We start from the raw sequence: 8514 nt of genomic DNA, 5'->3' as shown, positions 1-8514 counted from the left end.
AGGTCAAGCCTGGCAACCAGGATGAGTTTAAATTTGATGAATCCTATGAACTGGCACAGCTGCAGAGGATGTGACATAATTCTGCCCCTGAAATACTCTGACTGCTTGTCCTTATAGTCAAAATGTCCTTTGCAGAGGCAAAATGGACCCAAACTGGGTCTGGCCAAACCACCTGACAAGCAGGCATTTGTGTGAAACCCTCCCAGAGTACAGTGTAAGACCAAAGGGGAGCCAAGCCCTGAGGACAAGGAGCACAAGAGGCAGGGATTCATGCTCCTCATCAGGGTGACAGCCCTTCAAACCCACCCCCAAAGGCTCAGCCTGGCTGGGACACCACAGCCCACTTGGGCTGCAACCTCTCTTTCTTCACTTGCTGTTTGCTTTCTCTCAGCCCTCAAGTCCAGGAGATGAGTTAAACACATGAGGAAAAGGAATTGCCTTTTTACAACAAGCTTTCCCTTTCCTATGTACCCTCCTTTTTCCTTATTACAGAAGCACAGAATGGTTTTTACTCTTTTCTAGTTCTTTAATGCTCCTTTTACTCTTTTCTATTTCTTCAATTCAAAAAGCCAAGAAAACAAAGCCCATTCAGCTGGTATGATCCAGACCCCCAGCACCACAGTGGCAGGTTCCCGAGGCGAGGTGATGACCTGGAGGTGGAACGGCTGCTCCTCAGTTTACCTGGATGTCTCAGAGACCACGGAACATCTGGGACATTTGTGCTCCCTGCAGGCAGCTCCTTGGCACTTTGTACTCCTTGTTTTCCCTTCCAAGCCACCACCAGTAGCATCCTCCCCCCACCTTCCTGCCTGCTGTGGCAGCATTTCTGCCCCAAGAAGATAATAAATACATCAGGCCTGTCAAAGCCACGTTGTTTTGGCTGGAAAGAGGTGCCCCCCTGCTGGGTGAGATTACTTCCCACCGGGATGGATGGCTTTCCCCTTACTGACAGCTCTCCAACAGGGAGCAATCGGTGTCCAGCCGGGAGGAGCAGGCAGCCAACGGGGCTAAATGGCACTTAGGAGTGACGAGGGCAAGGAGGAGGGAAAGGAGCTTAGCCCTGCACACACACAGCCCTCCTCTGCCGTGTGGGGTGCTGACAGGGACACAACGGGGATCTCCTTGCTGGGATTTCCCAGGCAGGGGGGTGGCAATGAGAAATGGGAAACTAATATTCCTGCTTGAGACTCAGGGCAAGTGTCAGCCTTGATCCTACCCAAGCCTGACACCTGGAATCAGTAGCTCCCAGTGCCTAAATGTATTAGTGAATAGGAAATTAAGGAAGACATGAAAAAGGACAGAGAAAATCTCTCTCTTTGCTTGTGGGTAGAGGTGTTTTCCATAGGCCAGGCCCTTTACACCCCACAAAACAGCTCATCCTGAGCTGCACGCTTGGCACACGACAGATTTTGGGACAAGAGGTAGCAGGGAAGTGGATTTCCCGTGGAAAAAAAATCCTAAAGAAAAGGTTTGGCCTGTTTGCATGTCACAAATGTCCCAGATGTTCCGTGGTCTCTGAGACATCCAGGTAAACTGAGGAGCAGCCGTTCCACCTCCAGGTCATCACCTCGCCTCGGGAACCTGCCACTGTGGTGCTGGGGGTCTGGATCATACCAGCTGAATGGGCTTTGTTTTCTTGGCTTTTTGAATTGAAGAAATAGAAAAGAGTAAAAGGAGCATTAAAGAACTAGAAAAGAGTAAAATGAGCGTTGAGATGCCGTGAGGAGACTGAGCAGGATTACAGTGAGTCATCCCGAGTTTCTCCACCTCTTCAAAGACACTTAAGGGAATCAATTGCCCGTATCCCACTAAAATCCTCTCTGTCTGTGGTTTGTGAAGCTTTAAGCCCCTTTCCCACCCCCACAACCTTCATCCCTCACCTCTGAAGTCTCTCCAGTCCATTATTCTGGGGGCTGCTTTGTGAACAATGTGTTCACTTTCCGTACTGCCTAATGAAGATGTTCCTGGCCCTGAACATGAGATCTGCTGCACACTTAATGGAAAAAAATAGCTATTCTTATCATTGGTGGGTCAGATGAGTTTCTTGGCAGTGAGGGTGGTGCAGTTATGTGGACAATCAAACAAGCCAGAGATTATTGCCAATGCATTTTTGAGGAAATCAGTGCTGTTTAAACTCTAATCACAACAAGACCTCGTTTAAAAGCATAAAAGCTTTCACTCAGCAGACCTATCTTTTTTTTTTTTTAATAGCTAGACAATTAAATAAATCTCCTGACACTTAACCATCATTTACCCAACAGTCAGAAAATGGATTCAATGCCTTTGCATTAGTTAGATGACGATATTAAAGCAAAAACTGAACAAGTACAAGCAGGTGAAGGACGGTCTGTGAGGAGTTTATGCTGCACTCAGGGATAGCAGGATATCTTCTGAGGGGGGGGTAGGGGGATTTTTTTTGTCTTTAAGACACCAAGATGGCTTTTGGCCTTATTGTGTTTCACAGATTTTAACATTCTTGGGAAAATAAAGTAGTTGTTCCCCTTTTTACAGGCTGGAAACTGAAGTACAGAAGCGATGTTGCTGCCCTGAAATTCTGTGTCTGAACCAGGAACTGAGTGTGAATGAGATGAATTGTTCAAAAAGTAACATTCTTACTCTTAACTCTCATCCAATCTTTATTTTACGGGCATTTCTATTAGAACTGGCACCTGGAAAATTCAGAGCAAGTGTAGATTATAGTTCAACAGGGAAAATAAAATCTGGGTTCTAGTGCATTTTTGCTGGCACCTTAGGAAAGACTGCATTGTCTTAAAACTCAGCCCCTCAAATTAACACTGAAGCAAGTGGGATTGACCCTGCACTGGTATGAACATCAGCTCCTGGCAGATCAGAGACCTTTTATTATCCCTGATCCCAGCTGCACTCCTAATTCCCAGCTCTAGCACTTCTCCCTCATTAGGTTCCTCAAGTGAAGAGCATGTTGTGACTCCATTATTCAGAAGCTGATGCTAAATAACTCCTAAATTTATTGCCTCCTGCCAGCTGTCAGCTACCAGCAACTGTAATGGGAGTGTCTTTCTCCTTTTCAGGTAGCAACTGCAATGATAGAAAATTCATGTCTTCCAAGCAGCCTTTGAGTTTGAGATGTACTATTATATATTCATTACCCTATGCTGAATTTCACGGTCCAATTTATGATCTGCTGTTCAGAAACAAAATACAAAATGGAAAGGAAAGCAATTGATCCAGTCTCAGTCCAGGCCCTAAATAACTGACAACTATAGAGACAGTTAATTGTTTCCTGATCTCTGCTTGCTCAATTTTTAAAGAGTTCCCACAGATAAATTTTACAGAGATGGATCTTTGGTTTTAGCCCCCCCTGCCAGGCCTCATTTCTGCTCTGCTTCATGAAGGTGTTTACGGTGGGGTGGAAAGAGTTAAAACCTCCTCTTCCACTCCTCCCTCTTTATCGTTTTAATTGGCTGTTCTGATGACCTGACCACCTCTTTGATTCGCATCAAACGCGGGCGTGAGGAGGGAGCACGTCAGTCTGCTGAGCAAGGGTCACCCTGCTTGTCAATAGGCCATCCATCAGCCCTGCCAGCAGGATGGATCCAGTCCAGACACACGGCCCCAGATGGAAAGGGAGCAGCCTCCCTGGATGGAGATGACCCACTGTGTGCTGGGTGCCCTGACAGCTCCCAGAGGGGTCACCGGCCCCGGGGCCGGCGGGCGGCAACTTCAAACTGCAAACTGGGGAAAGGCACCCGTGAGCAAACAGCAAAACCCCAAAACCAACAAAAAAAACCCTCTCTTGGCGAACCCAGTGGCGGCTCCAAGTCAAAGGTGAGGGAGGTGAGAGAGGTGGGAGTCAACAAAGGGGACAGTGGGAGGTGCCCTTAAAGGGCGAAATCGCACACGTCTCTACCAACAACACCTACACAGATAGTGGTAACTACAGAACTGGTGGTACCTACACTTCTGTGCATCCCCACGGGGGAAGAGTGACACCACCACAAATGAACATCACTGGCACAAACAGGCTTTCCACAAGGAAGTGAATTAGGGAGCAGATCTAAGGTAACACCAGCTGTAATTCCTTTCTGAGATTTTTGGGGACTTCATCATGGAGCTGTAAGACCCTCTGATTTTCACAGAATCATTCAGGTTGGAAAAGAACTCCAAGATCACTGAGTGCAACCTGTGCCCACCTTGTCCCCCAGCCCAGAGCACTGAGTGCCACGTCCAGTCCTTCCTTGGACACCTCCAGGGGTGAGGACTCCACCACCTCCCTGGGCAGCCTCTGCCAATGCCTGACCACCTTTTCCATGAACAAGGTCTTTCTGGTGTCCAACCTAAACTTCCCCTGGCACAACCTGAGGCTGTTTCCTCTTGTCCTGTCGCTGGTTGCTTGGGAGAGGAGCCTGATATCCCCCCGGCTCCCCCCTCCTGTCAGGGAGTTGCAGAGAGCAAGAAGGTCCCCCCTGAGCCTCCTTTTCTCCAGGTTGAGCCCCCCCAGCTCCCTCAGCTGCTCCTCATATGACTTACACCATTGTGCACATCCATTATGTGCATTACACATTCACTGGCTGAAGTCCACCAGTGTCACACACCCCCCTCACCACAAACTCACACACGTGTGCACATCACACCTACAGCCCCAAAGTCCAGTCCCCATTTCCCTGCTGCTATGAAGACAAGGTAAGTGCTTCCTAAACTGTCCAGGCCAACTGCCCTGGGGGCCGTGGGCTGGTTTCACACCCTCTGGCCTTGCCCCTGCCCTCGGCTGCACCTCCTCGTGTCGCCGCTCACGTCTCGGGGCTCAGAGGCTGCTGTGCTGCAAATATTTGCACGCTTTGGTGGGGGGAGGAACACGGTGCACTGGCCTCCAGTATTTATTCTGGAATGGCAAACAACATGGAAAGCAAAGAAGAGAAAAAGGCAGATAAGATAAAACTGTGTTACCGGGTCTAACGACATAAAATCAACAAGGACCGGAGGAAAAAAGTTACCTGCAAAGACCAACAAATGCAGCAGTGAGGGATCCTGACAGAGGAGCCCTTCTGCAGGTTGGATCACCCAGAACACTGGTGAGACACAGCTGTTGGTCTCTTGGAATTCCCAATATCAAGTCATTGGAGATCTCCATCTGTGTCTCAAGGCAATTTGCATAAAAAGATGTTCTCATGGTCTTTGTCCCGCCCACATCATGAACCTGTAAGTGCAACCAGCACCTCCAAAATACAGAAAGAACCAAAGACTTCCCCACACGTTGTAAGGCTCTTCCAGAGGTTAATGTCTGTCTGAAGATGGCATGAAATACTGCAGCAGTTAACTTCCAGTATTTCATGGGACTGGATATTTCTTCCAGAGGAGAGATTCACTCAGCTGTGAAGGTTTCCTCTGTCACTTCAGAAATAGCCACATTAGCTGAAGCTTTAATTCCTGCATGTGGTTAATTTATAAAGTGAAACAAAGTGTACTTGTTAGACAAACTGCATAATGATGAATCCAGAGGGGAAAAGATAGAAAGGAGGTACTAGGAGAACCACATGTGAAAACCACATGGAAGGCTGTTCCACCAGCTTGGAACCAGATGGAAGAAAACATTGTCCCTGGACACTGTACAGAGTCCTACTGATAACACATGATAAATCATTCACTGAGTGTAAGCAGGAGAGTGAACATCACCACAGGCCAAGCTGTGCAGGGACAACAGGACCACGAGCTGGAGGACATTAGATAAAAGGACAGCATGAAAAGCTCAGATGTTACCCCCTCGTGTAGATCTAATCTATTATCGGTGGGGACGGCCAGAAGAGCTGCAGAAAGGAACAAAAGCAGAGCAGCAGGGGTGGAATGCACTGAAGGAAACCACAACACAGCCAAGTCTGCAATAATGAGAGGCTGAACAGGGATATGGGAGAATTGTCTAGATATTCACCCCCGCAAAGAAGAGATGAACTTAGCCCTGTCCCCAGGCACTAACTTTGCTGTGTGAGCTTTGACAAGTCATTTAAGGTCATCTGAAGTCAAAGTGCACCCTCCCATTCACTCCAAAGCACTTCTGCCTTCCCAACCATGCTGTGTTTCCCAGAGAGCCTAAATCCTTCTTCCATGCTCCTGCCTGAGGGTTCTCTGGGACAACACGTGACTTCTCAGGAAGGACAACTGCTCCTGACACCAGAGGACTCCAGGTTAGAAGACAAGATGGCAAAATACACATAAATGACACTCAGAAGTAAGTTGGACAGAAGGTGGCTGTGCGTAATGATCAATAATTTATTTACAGCCATCAGTGTAAAAAAGCACAGATTCCTGCAGGAGTCCTGCTCGACATAAATGGCCTGTTACGATGATGTGGAGCTGCAGATTTCAGATTGACAACTAGTTAAAGCTCTACATCCAGCTGAAGTCCAATCCTGCTCATGGCCTGAGAGGTCATTCCCAGTCATGACTCCCCTGCTCTTACCAGTCTTCTCATTTCTTGGGTCACAGGGAATTTTCCAACAGGGAGGAGGGAAGCCTAATGATAAATATGACTGCTTCATGTCCCCATGTGCACAGTTATCTGTGTAAGCACCAAATGACTTTAAAAAGGCCTGAAACCTCTCTTCCAAGTGCAGTGAATTTTTTTTGAAGGCAGAAGCCTCTGTAACAGACCCCAGAGCTGGATGGGTCACTGTGCACGGAGAGACACACACAGGCAGGGAAGCTGACCAAAACACATGCATGTAGGACCACCAAGGACGACCCTAATTAGACCACCCAGCCACTTTGTTGGCCCTATTTAGAGGAGCCAGGATCTCAGAGCATAAAACAGTGTCCTCGTGCGGGTTCCTTGGCCTGTGTTTTAGACCATCACGTATCTCCAGCAACTTCCTGCGACTGACCCTCGCAATAAATCACCCTAGCCAGCCTCCCTCCTTCCTGGCAACATCCTGTTCCTCCCTCAAAAATCCTCCCACTCACAATTCCAAGGTTTGATATCAATCTTAAATAAATGCCTCTCTGGACCCTGCTGCATTCCCAAAGCCACCTTGTCTCCTGCCTCTCCAGGACGGCTGCAGTTCAGGAAGCACATGCAGAAGCCCCTCAGGCCTTGTTAATTTTACTTCCACCCTTGTGTCCTCTTTCTTTCCCCCATATTTTCTTACAGAGGGGGGAAGTTATCTTCAGGGGAATGTACATTGCCATACAACTGTGTGCTGTGACTTCTGAGGGGGAAAAATGATAGTCCAAAAGAGAGGCAGTGCTGCAATTTCCTATATGAAATATGGTGAGAAGAAAAAGCCATGGGAGAGGTTCTGCTCCATTGCCTCCCTTGCTCTGGCGTCCCTCACTTCACAGTTGAGGTGAAGGAAAGTTCTGTCAGTACCTCTACTCCTCAGAGTCCCTTCTTCAGCATCCAACAGACAGGGACCAGCTGTCACCATCTGACCTTTCCAATTCCCACCCAAAGCCCTGCTTGAATTAGGGCATCCCAGTCAGGAAAGCACCAGCCTTCACTCCCCACAACACCACTGCAGAAAGCACAGGCACCTACAGCAAGTCAGCCAGCCCAGGGTCTCCCAGTCCCTTCCTTCAGATAAACAACTTGAACCAAGCAGGATGAATCCAGGTCCTGACACGAGTTATGTCTCTGAAAGCCCCTGGAATAACTTGCAGTCAAAAGGAGCCACATTTACCCCTTGATCCAGCAATGTCACTGAAGACTGGTTCAGGTTGGACTTCACTTAATTTTTACTAAGGAACTTTTCCCCCATATATTTCATTATTTCATCACTTCTGTAACCTTTATGTTAATGAATTTACTCCCCCACCCTCAAAACCTTATGCTTGGTGCCTTGCAGGCTATAATCCTTTCAAAGAATGGTATCACACAAATCAGTGAGATTTGCCTGCTTAAATGTCACATTTACAAGGTGATACTTGTGCTTACCTGCTTGCCTACTCCTCTTTTTTTGTCTTCCCTTGCTCTACCCTCATCTTTCCTTCCCTTTACAAAGTACCAAGATGCCCCCTGATCATCTAATCCCGGAGTTCATTTCCACGAGGATCTGTTTCTGGCTGGAGAAGAATTCCTTGAGTCTCCCCAGACCTGCATCTCTTTTTTTTTTTTAAAAAAAAATCTAAGTTGTAACTAATTCATTAGCAATTCACTTGACAACGAGCCAGCGAGCATCTTCCAGAGAAGCAGCAGCGAACGAGCAGATTTCCGAGTCGGAAGGAAAAAAAAAAAACTGGAGAAGCAGCAAAGCAAAGAGGCTTTAGTCAGAAAAACGAAGTGGGGTGAATAAGATGGCATGGCAGGCTCCTAAAATGCCCTCGGAGTTTATAAAGTAATCTTATTCCTCGGCTGCCCTCCCTCTCCTTCTCGTGCAGCTCGCTCAGGCATGTCACTGACATATGTACTTAGCAGCAGTTATCGTCAGTGGCACAGAAATAAATGGCAGGTATCAAAGAATCAAGGTCGTCAACTCGCCATGAATATTTCAGGGGGAAAAAGCAACGTGAAAAGCTCGGGTGTCCCAGCCTCTCAGATTCCCAACA

At 47.7% G+C, this 8514-nt stretch overlaps 1 long non-coding RNA gene across 1 annotated transcript in view; it reads right to left on the bottom strand.

Moving 5' to 3' along the window:
- Positions 1–5315: 5315 nt before the first annotated feature.
- The window catches only part of LOC113955709, a 29614-nt gene continuing 26415 nt past the window's right edge, over positions 5316–8514 (bottom strand). The window contains exon 10 of the long non-coding RNA XR_003530634.1: positions 5316–5406. This is a non-coding gene — a long non-coding RNA (uncharacterized LOC113955709). The remainder of the gene's footprint in view (positions 5407–8514) is intronic.

The sequence above is a fragment of the Corapipo altera genome, unplaced genomic scaffold (genome assembly GCF_003945725.1).
Source record: "Corapipo altera isolate COAL_440 unplaced genomic scaffold, ASM394572v1 150, whole genome shotgun sequence".
Taxonomy (NCBI): domain Eukaryota; kingdom Metazoa; phylum Chordata; class Aves; order Passeriformes; family Pipridae; genus Corapipo; species Corapipo altera.
The sequence above is the reverse complement of the archived record's forward strand: the minus strand, read 5'-3'. Positions and strand labels throughout refer to the sequence as shown.